Raw genomic sequence first — 14658 nt, forward strand, 5'->3', positions numbered from 1 at the left:
ATGGGGTTTGGGGTGGGCGTGCGGAGGATGTTGGATGAGGTTTGCAGGCGAGTAGGAGGCAGCGTTGGACAGTGTTGGGGGCGAGCAGGGGCAGTGTTGGATGGTGTTTGGGGGCGAGCAGGGGGCAGTGTTGGTTGGGTTTTGGAAATGGGTGGGGAGCGGTGTTGGCTGGGGTTTGGGAGTGGATGGGGGCAGTGTTGGGAGGATATTATGAAGAGTGGGGGGCAGTGTTGGATGTGGCTTGGGGTCGGGCTGGTGGCAGTGTTAGATGGGATTTGGGGCCGAGCAGAGGGCAGTGTTGGTTGGGGTTGGGACAGGCAGTTGTGGATTTGGTTTAGTTTGGGGGCGTGTGGGGGGGCGGGTTGCATGGTTTTGGGGTGATCAGGGACAGTGTTGGATGGGGTTTGGGGGTGTGCAGGGGCAGTGTTGCTTGGGTTTAGTGGCAAGCAGGGGGCGGTGTTGGATCGGGTTTGGGGTGGTTGGGGAGCAGTGTTGGATGGGATTGAGGCAGGAGGGAGGCAGTATTAGATGGATTTTGGGGTGGACTGGGGCAGTGTTGAATGGGGTTGGGGCAGGCAGGGGGCAGTGTTGAATGCTGTTTGTGGGTGGGCAGGGTGCAGTGTTGGATGGGGTTGGGGTGGGCGGGTGGCAGTGTTGGATAGGTTTGAGTGCGGGTGAAGGCCATAGTTGGATGGGTTTTGGGGCAGGCTGGGGGCGGTGCTGGAAATGTTTGGAGGGAGGCGGGGCAGAGTTGAATGGGGTTGGGCAGGGTGGACGCGCGGTGCTGGATGTGTTTGGGATGAGCAGGGGCAGTGTTGCATGCATATTGGGGGCAGGCAGGGGACAGTGTTGCATGTGGTTGGAGGGGGCGACAAGCTGTTGTTGGATGGAGTTTGGGGCGGGTTGGGAGCAGTGTTGGATGCGTTTTGGGGGTGGGCGGGGGTAGTGTTGGATGGGGTTTGGGGTCATGTGGGGCAGTATTGGATGTGGTTTGGGGTGAGTGGGGACAGCATTGAATGAGGTTTGGGGGTGGGCTTATTGCAGTGTTGGATGGCTTTGGGGGCGAGCGGGGGGAGGTGTTGAGTGGATTTGGGGGCGGCAGTGGGGCAGTGTTGGATGGTTTTGGGGGCAAGTGAGAGCCAGTGCTGAATGGAGTTTGGGGGTGGGCTGGGTGGTGGTGTTGGATGGGGTTTGTGGGTGAGTGGGGGGCACTGTTGGGTTAGGGCTTGGCGGTGCGTGGGGTGCAGTGTTGGATGGGGTTGGGGACGAGTGTGGGGAAGTGTTGGATGGGGTTAGGGGCTGGGAGGGGGCAGTGTTAGATGGGTTTGAGGGTGAGCGGGGGCAGTGTTACATGGTTTTGGAAGTGGGTGGGGCGCGGTGTTGGAAGGGGTATGGAGGCAAGCAGGGGGCAGTGTTAGATGTGGATGGGTTGAGCGGGAGTCAGTGTTGCATGGTGTTTGGGGCAGGTGCGGCGCAGTGTTGAATGGGGTTTTGGGGCAGGCAGGGGTCAGTGTGTGATGGGTTTGGGGGATGGTGTGGGGCAATACTGGATGTGTTTGGGGTGGTTGGGGCAGTGGTGGACAGGGTTTGGGGGTGGGCGGGTGACAGTGTTGGATGGGGTTTGCTTGGGTGCGGTGCGGTGTTTAATGGGGTTTGGGGGTTGGCTGTGGTCCGTGATAGATGTGTTTTGGGGGTGAGCGGGGGGGCAGTGTTGAATGGGGTTTGGGTTGGGTGAGGGGCAATGTTAGATGGGATTTGGGGGTGGGTGGGGTGGTGATGGATGGCATTGTGGGCAAGAGGGAGGCAGTGTTGAATGGGGTTGGGGTGGGTGGGGAGCCGTGTTGAATGGGCTTGGGAGTGAGCAGGGGGGCGATGTTGGATAGGGTTGGGCATTGGCGGGGGTTTCGGTGTTAGACAGGGTTTGCGGGTGGGCTGTGTGCAGTGATTGATGGGGTTGGGACGAGCTGGGTGCAGTGTTGTATGGTTTTGGTGGTCAGTGGTGGGCAGTGTTGGATGGGGATTGTGGGTGGGCGTGGTCGGTGTTGTATGGGGTTTGGGTTTAAGCTGGGGATGGTGTTGTATGGTTTTTGGGGGTGAGCTGGGGCAGTGTTGGTTGGGCTTGGGGGTGAGCAGATGGCAGTGTTGGATGGGTTTGGGGGTGAGCGGGGTGTGGTGTTTGATCTGTTTGGGTGTGAGCAGGGTTTGGTGTTTGATATGTTTGGGGCAGGAGGGGACAGTGTTGGATGGGGTTTGGTGGTGGGCGGGGGGCAGTGTTGCCTGGTTTTGGGGGCAAGCAGGGGGCAGTGTTGGATGGGGTTTGGGGTGGGCAGGGAGCAGTGTTGAATGGGATTGGAGCAAGCGGGGGGCAGTGTTGGATGGGTAAGGGGGCAGACTGGGGGCAGTGTCGAATGGGGTTGGGGCGGGCAGGGGGTAGTGTTGAATGCGGTTAGTGGGCGGCTGGGGTGTAGTGTTGGATGGGGTTGGGGAGGGCGGGCAGCAGTGTTGGATGGCTTTGGGTGTGGGTGAAGGGCAGAGTTGAATGGGGTTTGGAGCAGGCTGGGGGCGGTGCTGGATGGGTTTGGAGGCAGGCGGGGTAGAGCTGAATGGGGTTGGGGATGGTGGGGCAGTGTTAGATGGGTTTGGGTTGAGCAGGGGCAGTTTTGCATGCAGATTGGGGCGGGCGGGGGCATTGTTGGATAGGGTTGGGGCTGGCGACAGGCAGTTGTTGGATGGGGTTTAGGGGCGGGTCAGGAGCAGTGTTGGATGGGTTTTGGGGGTGGGTGGGAGGCAGTTTTGGATTGGTTTTGGGGGGCGAGCGGGGGGCAGTGTTGGATGGGGTTTGGGGGCAAGCGGGGGGCAGTGTTGGATGGGGTTTGGGGGTGGGCAGGGGGCGGTGTTGGATGGGGTTTTGGGGCGAGCAGGGGCAGCATTGGATGGCGTTTGGCACTGGGCGGGTTGCAGTGTTGGATGGGTCTTGGGGGTGGGTGGAGGTAGAATTGGATGGGTTTTGAGGCGAGCGGGAGGAGGTGTTGAATGGATTTGGGGGCGGCAGGGGGGCAGTGTTGGATGGTTTTGGGGCGGGTGGGCACCAGTGCTGGGTGTGGTTTGGGGATGGGCGAGGGGACTGTGTTGGATGGGGTTGTGGGCAAGAAGGGGGCAGTGTTGAATGTGGTTTGGGAGTGGGCGGGTGGCGGTGTTGGATGGGGTTGGGGGTGAGCTGCGGGTACTGCTGGATGGGGTTTTGGGGGGAGCGGGCTGCAGTGTTGGATGGGTTTGGCGGTGAGCAGGGGGGGCAGTGTTACATAGTTTTGGGAGTGGGTGGGGCGTGGTGTTGGATGGGGTACGGAGGTGAGCGGGGGCAATGTTGGATGGGGTTGGGGGTGGGTGGGGGCCATGTTGCATGGTGTTTGGGGGCGGGTGAGGCGCAGTGTTGAATGGGGTTTTGGGGCAGGCGTGGCAGTGTTGGATGGGGTTGGGGAGAGCGGGGGGCAGTGCTGGATGGTGTTGGGAGTGGGAGGGACAGTGTTGAATGGGGTTTGGGGCGGGTGCTTGGCAGCATTGGTTGGGGTTTGCTGCATGCGGGGGCAATGTTGGCTTGGGTTTGGGCCGGGCAGGGGCAGTGTTGGATGGGGTTTGGGAGTGGGTGGGTGGCAGTGTTGGATGGGGTTGGGGCAGGTGGGGAGCCCTGTTGAATGTGTTTGGGGGAGGGTGAGGACTGTGCTGAATGTGTTTGTGAGTGGGCAGGGGGCAGTGTTGAATGGGGTTTGGGGGCAGGAGGGTGGCAGCATTGATTGGGGTTTGCGGCATGCAGGGGCAGTGTTGGCAGGGGTTTGGGGCGGGCGGGGGGCAGTGTTGGATGGGGTTTGGGCGTGGGCGGGTGGCAGTGTTGGATGGGGTTGGGGGTGGGCTTGGAGCCGTGTTGAATGTGTTGGGGGAGTGCGGGACAGTGCTGGATGTGTTTGGGGTTGGGCGGGGCAGTGTTGGATGGGGTTTGGAGGTGGGCAGATGGGCAGCTGCCCATCTCCTTTGCATACTTGAGGTTCCTCTGTTTGGACAAGCCAACAAGAGATGAGGTCACTTTCGATTTGGTACTGCTTAAGGAACCTGGACAGGTTTTAGATTTGGAGTAGGTAAGCACTTTGATGATAGTGACCACAATTTGGTTATGTTTACTTTAGCGATGGAAAGGGATAGGTAGACAATGCAGGGCATGCATTAGTGCTGGGGGAAAGGCAATTATGATGGGAATAAGCAAGTTTTAGGATGCTTAGGATGTGGAAGGAAACTGCAGGGGATGGACACAATTGAAATTGCGAGTCTATTCAAGGAACAGTTACGTGTGTCTTTGATAACTATGTACATGTCAGGCAGGGCGGAAGTGGTCGACCAAGGGAACCGTGGTTTATTAAAGAAGTTGTATCTCTTGTCGAGAGGAAGAAGAAGGCTTATGTTAGGAGGAAATGTGAAGGCTCACTTTGGACGCTTGAGAGCTACAAGTTGGTCAGGAAAGACCTAAAGAGAGAGCTAAGAAGAGCCAAGAGGAGACGTGAGGTGTCATTGGCGGGTAGGATCAAGGAAAACCTCAAGCTTTCTAGAGGTAAATGAGGAATAAAAGAATGACTAGAAAAAGATTATGGCCAATCAAGGACAGTAGTGGGAAGTTGTGCACAGAGTCCGAGGAGATAGGGGAAGCACTCTAAATGAATATTTTTCCTTAGTATTCACACTGGAAAAAAACAATGTTGTTGCGGAGAATACTGAGATACAGACTACCAGACTGGATGGGATTGAGGTTCACAAGGAAGAAGTGTCAGTGATTCTGCAGAATGTGAAAATAAGCAAGTCCCCTGGGCTGGATGGGATTTATCCGAGCATTCTCTGGGAACACAGGGAGGAAATTGCAGAGCTTTTGGCTTTTATCATTATGTCATCATTGTCTACAGGAATAGTGGGAGTAGACTGGAGGATAGCAAATGTTGCCCTCTTGTTAAGAAATGGAGTAAAGACAGTCCTGGCAAGTATAGACCAATGAGCCTTGCATCGGTTGTGGGTAAAGTGTTGGAAAAGGATTATAACAGATAGGATGTATAATCTTTGAGAAAGGAATAAGTTGTTTTGGGATAGTTTACATGGTTTTGAATAGGGCTGGTCGTACCTCACAAGCTTTATTGAGTTATTTGAGAAGGTGACCAAACAAGTGCATGAAGGTAAAGTGGTGTATATGAATTTCAATGGTTCCCCACAGTAGGCTATTTCACAAAATACAGGGTTTTGGGATTGAGGGCGATTTAGCGGTTTGGATCAGAAACTGGCGAGCTGAAAAAAGACAGAGTGTGGTGATTGATGGGAAATTTAATCCTGGATTTCAGTTACTGGAGACGTACTGCAGGGATCTGTTTTGGGTCCACTGCTGTTTGTGATTTTTATAAGTGACTTGGAGGAAGGCGTAGAAGGATGTGTTAGTACATTTGCAGATGGCACCAAGGTTAGGTGAGTTGTGGGTACTGCTGAAGGATTTAGCAGTTTACACAGGGCCAACGATTAGCTGCTAAACGAGGTTGAGAGATGGAAAATTGTGTTTAGAGTAGAAAAATTTGTGATTTACTTTGGAAGAAGTAACAGGAATAGAGAGTATTGGGCTAATGGTAAGGTTCTTGGTAGTGCAGAAGAGCAGAGAGATCTCAGTGTCCATGTACATAGATCCCTGAAAGTTGCCACCCAGGTTGATATAATTGTTAAGAAGGCGTATGGTGTGTGAGCTTTTGTTGGTAGCGGGATGGTGTTTCAGATCCATGAGGTCATGCTACAGCTGTGAAAAACTCTGGTGCGGCCACACTTGGAGTATTGCATGCAGTTCTGGTCACTGTATTATAGGAAGGGTGTGGAAGCTTCGGAAAGTGATCAGAGTAGATTTATTAGGACGTTACCTGGTATGGAGGGAAGGTCTTATGAGGAAAGGCTGAGGGACTTTAGGTTGTTTTCGTTAGAGTGAAGAAGGTTGAGAGGTGACTTGATTGAGAAATATAAGATAATCAGAGGGTTAGATCAGGTGGACAGGGAGAACCTTTTTTGCTCAGATGGTGATGGCTGGTATGTGGAGACATTGCTATAAACTGAGGGGTGAGAAATATAGGACAAATGTCAGAGGTAGTTTCTTTACTCAGAGAGTAGTAGGGGCATGGAACACACTGTCTGCAACATAGTTGACTCGCCAAGTTTAAGGGCATTTAAATGGTTATTGTATAAACACATGGATGAAAATGGAATAGTGTAGGATAGATAGGCTTCTGATTAGTTCCACAGCTCGGCGCAACATTGAGGGCTGAAGGGCCTGTACTGCGCTCTAATGTTTTATATTCCAGTATTCATACAATGTGATTTGCAGAAATATATGCATAAATCAAAGCACATCTAGCCTATTGTTGCGTTTTTTTACATCTCCTTCCCTTTCGAAATTAAAATGTTACACTGGTAGCTCTCTAATCCTCTGGGACTTCTCATGAATCTAAGGAATTTTGGAGGATTGCCACCAATACATCCACTTGAGTTACTTCTCATTGTATCTCAGGATGCAGTGTTCAGTTCATCGCAAGACATAAGTTTAAAGACTCTGTGAGGTTGTGGAGATGATTTATTGTTTCTACTAGGTATGAGGAACTTCCATTAAGGAGTGAGGCTGCAGAAATAGACTTCTTCACAGAGTCGGTGAAGAGAAATTGAACAGAAGCAGGCAAGTCCATGATATCATCAATGAGAAGAAAATGTTTAAACTGACGTATTGTAGTAGCCAGAAACCCAAGTGGGGAATGATTGGATGGTGAAGTAGAAGGGAGCAAGAAATCAAAATATTTACTAACTGAGTGGATGCAATATGGTCTGGCCTGCCTGACAGGATGGTGGACGTTGACACTAGAATAATCCAGAGGGGAAATGGACAAGTCCTTGAAAGTAAAAAATCAATGAAAATTTTCTTTGATATCTGTTTTACGGGCAAAACCCTGCTCCATGGTGTTGTGAGCCCACAGACGGTCAGCTCGGATATAAGATGATTTCAGGATGGAATTGAATTCTAATGCGGGCAAATTGTTTCATTTGATGGATCTGAGAATCAGAGTGAGAGGGAATTTCACAATTGTTTTCAGTTGCTCTCGAAATTTCCTTTGGCTCACGGTGTATATGCAAGTGTTTGTACAGGTAGTGAGGAGAGAGACAAGGTATCCGATGGTACCTACAGTTGGGGGCAGTGGAGAATAACCATGCATGAATGCAATTCGTTGATGTAGGAAACATACCACATAAGGAGTCCATAAAATAATGAAGTTGCCTGAGACAGCAAATAGTAAAATGATGGATTTTCTGCGTTTGTCCATCTCTGGGTCATGGGGCCTTTCCCTGTCACTGTCCTTCTGGAGTCTCCTGCGGTCTTTTCTTGCTCCTAAAACATGTCTGACAGTCAGAATGTTCAAAAAAAGGAATAATAACAAATGGCAGTAAAGGAGATAGAAGGCAATGGAGTACACCATATAACATCCAGCAGGTAGAAGTATAAAACTCTGGTTTTGTGATGCAAAACCATGGCAGCTTATTGAAGATGTATTTGGATTGGAATTTGAAAAACCAGGGAATACTTTCCAAACAGCTCGGTGCACTCACTGTTCCAATAATCATGGCTGCAGTTTTCTCGGTACAATATTTTGTTTTAAAGTTATGGCAGCAAATAGCCACAAATCGATCAAAGGTGAAAGCAACAGTCAACCACACAGAATTCATTGTGGTTGCAGGAATGAACACCATAATCAGACTACAGACATGTGTAATTTCCAGGAAAGACACTGGGAAATACATAATAAGCCATCTCAGCATCCCATCAGCGATGACAACGAGGAGATCTGCTGCCACCATGGCTATCAGATACCGAGTGATACACTTAGATAGACCGCAACTTCCCTGGGAAAGGATTACAATCACCAACACATTAACTGTAGTAAATACATAAAACCAGGTGATTAGATTTAGTACATGAGTTTGACCAGAGTTGAATTTTCTGCGTATAAAAATTGATAATTACAAATGTTTCTACACGTGTTTTTGTAAGCAACGTTTTTGTAATAAAACACTTTTATAATCCAATAGTAAGCAATTGAAGTAATATCAATCTCAAAAAAATAATGTCTGATTACTCCTCAGATTTTGCATTGTAGATAATGTCTCAGATATTACCATCATCATCCCAGATACTGTCCTGTCTGACCAGCAACACATCCATCAGAGGTATGACATTGATATGCAGTCAGGAAAAAAGTCCTTGGCGTTGACGCTGGATTTCTTGAAGTCTTATGGAATCAGATTCAAAATGGGCAAGGAAACATTTTGCTATTTACCATATACTGTTCTCAGACAGCGAGTGAATCAGTATCCCCTCAAAATGACTAACACTTGAAACAAACACTGAATGTAGCAAGTGCACAAAATGCAGTCTGGATGGGGAGCGTCATTGCACATCACAAAAGAGTCACTGTTTGGGTCCGAAAGGGCACAGCTGCTCAACTGCATCTGCAGTGGGTGGTGAAGGAACCAACAAAAGGAAAAACATACGTGACCCGATTCATTCGAATCTGCTGGCTTCAGATTTATTTGTCCGTGATAGTATCTATAAGAGTGAACACTGTGAGGTCCTTGTGGAAACCAAGTTCCACCTTCACAATGAGAATACTCTCCAGCGTGTTATGTGGCACCATCATCATGTTAAATGAGACAGACTTCAAACTAGCAGCTCAAGTCTGGGTGCTGTGAGCCAACAGGAGCTGAATCATACTCTAACACAAACTGCAACTTCATGGCCCAGCATATACCTCACTCAACCATTACCATCAAGTCAGGGGATTGATCCATTTGAATGGAGACCGCCAGAAGGCATGCCAGGAGCAGTACCAGGCATAAATAAAAATGTGTCAGCAACCTGGCAAAGCTGCCATCAGCATCAATGGTGTGCAAAACAGCAAAAGCAGCAAGTGAGAGAAAGAGCTGAGCAATCCCATAACCAAAGGCACAGATAAACGCTCTGCAGTGTTATACCATATGCGGTAATTATAGAATCCCTCCAGAATCCGTAAAGTGGAAACAAGCCCTTCAGCCCAACAACTCCACACTGATCCTCCAAAGAGTAACCCATCCAGACCCATTCCCCTACCCTATTACTCAACATTTACCCCTGATTAATGCCCCTAACCCATATATCCCTGAACACTATGGGCAATTTTGCATGGCCAATTCACCTAACCATGACCATCTTTGGATTATGGGGGGAAACCGGAGCAGCCAGAGGAAACCCATTCAGACGTGGGAAGAATGTACCAATTCCACACAGAAAGTCACCCAAGGGTGGAATCGAACCCAGGTCCCTAGTGCTAGTTTAGCAGTGCTAACCACTCAGGCAGCGTGGATTGTAATGGAAAATTAACAACCCACTCTGACTTCTCAGGGAAAAGTCAGAGTGTACATAAATATCCCCATCCTCAATGATGGAAGAGCCCAGCAGATCAGTGTAGAAGATAAGTCTGAAGTATTCACAACAATGTGTATCAAGAAATACCAAGTAGATGTTCTATCTTGGCCTGCTCCAGAGTACCCCAGCGTTAGAGATGTCTTCGATCAATTTAATTCACAGCACCCAACATAAAAAAAATGTTGTAAGCACTACATCCTGCAAAGAATATAGGTCATGAATGACATTCCAGCAGCCTTATGCATCAGAACCTAATCATCGCTAAACTGTTCCAGTTCAGTTCCAACACTGACATCTACTTGACCATGTGGAAAATTGACCAGGTGAGTCCTGCATCCAAAAAGCAGAAAAAATCCAACCCAGCCAATCACAGCCCCATCAGTCCATTCCTGAAATTGATAAAAGGTGTCATCAACAGTGTAATCAAGGAACACACAACTCGCACACTGATGCTCAGCTTAGGTTCTACCAGCGCCATTTAGCTCCTGACCTAATTCCAGCCTTGCTTCAAGCATGGATAAGTAGCTTAATTCCAAAGGTGAGTGAGAGTGACAACCTTTCACATGAAGGCTGCATTTGACAGAGTATGGCATCAAGGGCCAACGCAAAACTGGAATCAATGGAGTGATCCACAAATAAACTCTACATTGGTTATATTCATACCTGGAATACAGGAAAATGGTTGTGGTTCATAGAAGTTATTCATCTCAGCTCCAGAACCTCTGTGAAACTTATTTATCGGTTAGAACTTGAATAAGCAGAGATACACAAAGAGTTAAAAATTTAAAACAAAATTTCAAAACTATTGAAATGAAACAAGGATGGGGAGGGTCAGGTGATGTTTCTGCATGTTGGAGGAGCTGGTGGACCCCATTGTGGTCCCAGTTACCATGTCTGGAGCAAATGTTGGTTCCTGGAGGAACTCTGGCTCAGAGTCGAAGAGTTAGAGTCTGAGCTTCAAACATTGTAACACGTCAGGGAGGAGGAGAGTTACACAGATGCTGTTTTTTCAGGAGACAGTCACACTCCTTAGACTAACTAACTTGATTCAGCCAGTGGTCAGGGACAGGAGGGTGTGGCTCTGGGTGAGTCAAGTAGAGGGATCCAGGAGGTGGAAATGCAGGAGCCTCAGCCCCTGTCCTTGTCTAACAGGTTCAAATGTTTTTCTCCCTGTGGACGGAAATGGGGACAGCAGACAGGATGACGAAACTGACCACAGCACCGTGGTATCGGGAGCCATTCAAGTGGGAGGAGAGAAATATTGTTGTAATTGGGGATAGTATCGCTAAAGGCACAGACACTGTTCTCTGTGACCAGGATCGAGTGGCCTGAAGGTTGAGTTGCCTGCCTGGTGCACGGGTTTGGGTTCAGGATATCTCATCTGGGCTTCAGAGGAACGTGGAGTGGGAGGGGAAAGATCCAGTGGTTGTGGTCTACGTAGGTACCAATGACATCGATAAAACAAGGAGCTGGGGCACAAGATACACCAGGAGACAGAGAGATGTGTAGAAAAGGCAAAGTGACAGTGATCAAGGTGGATTTCAATCTGCAGGTGGAATGGGAAAATCAGGTACATCTTAGATTGTAAGAAAAGGAATTTGTGAAATGTCCACAACATGGCTTTTTCGAGCAGCTTGTGGTGGAGCCCAATCGGGAATCGGCAATGATGGATTTAGTGGTGTGCAATGAGACAGATTTGATCAGGGAGCTTAAGGGGAAGGAACCCTTCAGAGGATATGATCAAAATATGATTGAATTTACTCTGCAATTTTAGAGGGAGGAGTTAGAATCAGAGGTAACGGTATTACAGCTGAATAAAGGAAACAATGATTGAGGTGCTGGGTAGAATTGACTGGGAGAGGAGCCTAGCAGGGAATACAGTGGAACCGCAATGGCAGGAGTTTCTTGGAGTAAGTCCGGAGAAACAGCAGAGATTCATCTCAAGAAAGAAGAAGTATGGTACAGGGAGGATGAGGTAACCATGGCTGTCAGGGAACCAAGGGAAGTGAGGGATAGCATAGAAACAAAAGGGAAAGCATATTTGCAAAGTGTGGGGGGAAACCAGAGGATTGGGAAACTTACAAAGGCCTACAGAGGGCAACAAAAAAGAAAAAAAGGGAGAAGATCAAATATTAGGATAAGTCAGCCAGTAATTTAAAGGAAGATGGTAAGAGTTTCTTGAGTTATATAAAGGTCAAAAGAGAGGAAAAAAATGGACATTGGGCTGCTTGAAAATGGAGCTGTGGACATTGCAGTGGCGAACAATGAAAGGACTGAGGAACTGAATAATTATTTCATGTCAGTCTTCATGATGGAAGACACGAGTAATTTCCCAAAAAATCAAGAGAATGAGGGGGAAGAGCTGATTATCGATGCCATCACTAAAGAGACGGTCCGAGAAAAAGTGAAAGCGTTGAAAGTGGCTAACTGACCTGAACCTGATTCCTTTTCAAATCTTTCTCATTATACAACACTAAATCCACTATTGCCTTTTCCCAAGTGGGCTCCATGACAAGCTGTTCCAAAAATCAATGTCGTGGACATTTCACAAATTATTTTTCTTGCAATCTGCTACTAACCTAATATTTCCAGTCCACCTGTCGATTGAAATCCTCCATGATCACTGTCACTTTGCCTTTCATGTTCATCTTTCTGTCTCCTGATGTATCTTGTGTACCTGATGGACTACCCCCAGAGTTCTAAGGGAGATAGCTGAAGAGATAGTGCAGCCATTAGTGATGATCTTTCAGCAATTGCTGGAATCAGGGAGGGTTCCAGAAGATTGGAAAATCACTGACCTTGCACACCTGTTTGAAAAGGGAGTAAGGCAAAAGGCAGGAAATTACAGACCGATCAGTCTAAACTTGGTTGTGGTAAGATCCTGGAATCCATTGTGAAGGATGAGATTTCTGAATACTTGGAGGTGTATAGTAAAATAGGGCACAGTCAACATGGTTTCATCAAGGGGACGTCGTGCCTGACAAATCTATTAGAATTATTTAAGGAACTAATGAGCAGGTAAGACTGAGAAAAGACAATGGATGTTGTCAACCTGGACTTCAAGACAGCTGCACAGGAGACTACCGAGTAAGATGGTGTTAGATGCAAAGTGGATAGAAGATTGGCTGTCTGGTAGAAAGCAGAGAGTGGGGATAAATGGGTCCTTCTCAGACTGGCAGTCAGTGAAAGGTGGTGTTCTTCAAGGCTCAGTGTTGGGATCACATATTTTCATTTTGTGCATTAACGATCTCGATGAAGGAACTGAGGGATTTCTGTTTAAGTTTGCAGATGATACAAAGATAGATCGAGGAACAGTGGCATTGTGGAGCTGGCGAGGATTCAGCAGGAAATGGACAGGTTAGGAGTGTGCATAAATTAGTGACAGATAGAGTACCATGTGAGAAAGTGTGAGGTCATGCACTTTGGTAGAAAGAATAGAGGCATAGACTATTTTCTAAATGGAGAGAAAATTCAGAAGTCTGAAGTGCAAAGGGACTTGGAAGCTCTCGTCCAGGAGTCTCTCAAGGTAAACATGCAGTTTGAGCCAGGAGTTAGAAAGGCAAATGTAATGATGTCAGTTATTGTGAGAACACTTGAATATTAAAGCAGAGATGTACCTCTGAGGCTCTATAAGGCTCTGGTCAGGCCACATTTGGATAACTGTACACAGTTTTGGGCCCCGTATCTCAGGAAGGATATACTGGCCCTGGAGTGTATTCAGAAAAGGTTCATAAGAATGGTCCCAGGAATGAAAAGCTTAAAATATGAGGAATGTTTGAGGACTCTGGGTCTATACTCAGTGGCGTTTAGAAGGATGAGAGTGCATCTAATTGAAGCTTACAGAATACTGAATGGCCTGGACAGAGTGGATGATGGAAAGATGTTTCCATTGGGAGGACAGACTAAGACCCGAGGGCACAGACTTAAAGCAAAGTGAAGACCTATTAGATAAGGAGAAACTTCTTCTGCCAGGGAATGCATAGAATTCACTGCCACAGAAGACTGTGGAGGCTAAGTCATTGAGTATATTTCAGATTGAAATGGATAGGTTCTTGATTGTCAAAGTCATCAACGGTTAATGGGAGAAGGCCCGAGAATGGGGATGAGAAACTTATTAACTATGCTTGAGTGGTGGAGTGGACTCGATGGGCTGAATGACTTAATTTCTTCTCCTATGTCTTATGGTCCGATGGTGTTCTTCAGGGTAGTGTCTTTGGCCCAAGCATCTTCAGCTGCTTGATCAATGATCAATATAAGGTCAGAAGTAAGGATGTTCACTGATGATTGCACAATGTTCAGCACAATTCATGACTCCACAGAAACTGAAGCAGTCTATGTTTAAATGCAACAAGACCTGGACAGGACATTACCCAGGCTTGGGGTGACAAGTGTAAAGTAAACTGTATACCACACAATGACCATCTCCAATTAGAGACCATTTTGCCTTTAACGGTCAATATATCGAGTACAGAAATTGAGATGTCATCTTGCAGCTGTGTAGGACATTCGTTAGGCTACATTTGGAATACTTTGGGCAGTACTGTGGTCTCCCTGCTACAGGAAGGATGTTATGAAGATTGAAAGGGTTCAGAAAAGATTTATAAGGATGTTACCAGGGTTGGAGGGGATAAGTGAAAGGATGAGGCTGAATAGATTTGGGCTATATTCCCTGGAACACCATAGGCTGAGGGGTGACTTTATTGAGATTTATACAATAATGAGGGGAATGGATAGGGTAAATAGATAAGGTGTTATCTCTGGGGTGGGAGAGTCCATAACTTGAGGGCATAGGTTTAGGGTGAGAGGGAAAATACTTAAAAGGGATCAAAGCGACAACATTTTCACACAGAGGGTGTTACATGTATGGAATGAACTGCCAGAGGAAGTGCCGTTAACTGGTGAAATTACAACATTTATAAGGCATCTGGATGGTTCCGTGAAGGGAAAGAGATTAGAGGGTATAGGCAAAAGCTGGAAAATGGGACTAAATTCTTCCAGGATATCTTGTTAGCATGGACGAGTTGGATCGAAGGCTCTGTTTCCATCCTCTATGTCTCTATTACTTTGTGACTTTAATCACATTACCATCACTGAATTCACTACTGTCAACTCAACCGGACACACCGGAAAATACAACGGCTACAACCCAAAAT

Source organism: Chiloscyllium punctatum, chromosome 26 (genome assembly GCF_047496795.1).
Source record: "Chiloscyllium punctatum isolate Juve2018m chromosome 26, sChiPun1.3, whole genome shotgun sequence".
Lineage (NCBI taxonomy): Eukaryota > Metazoa > Chordata > Chondrichthyes > Orectolobiformes > Hemiscylliidae > Chiloscyllium > Chiloscyllium punctatum.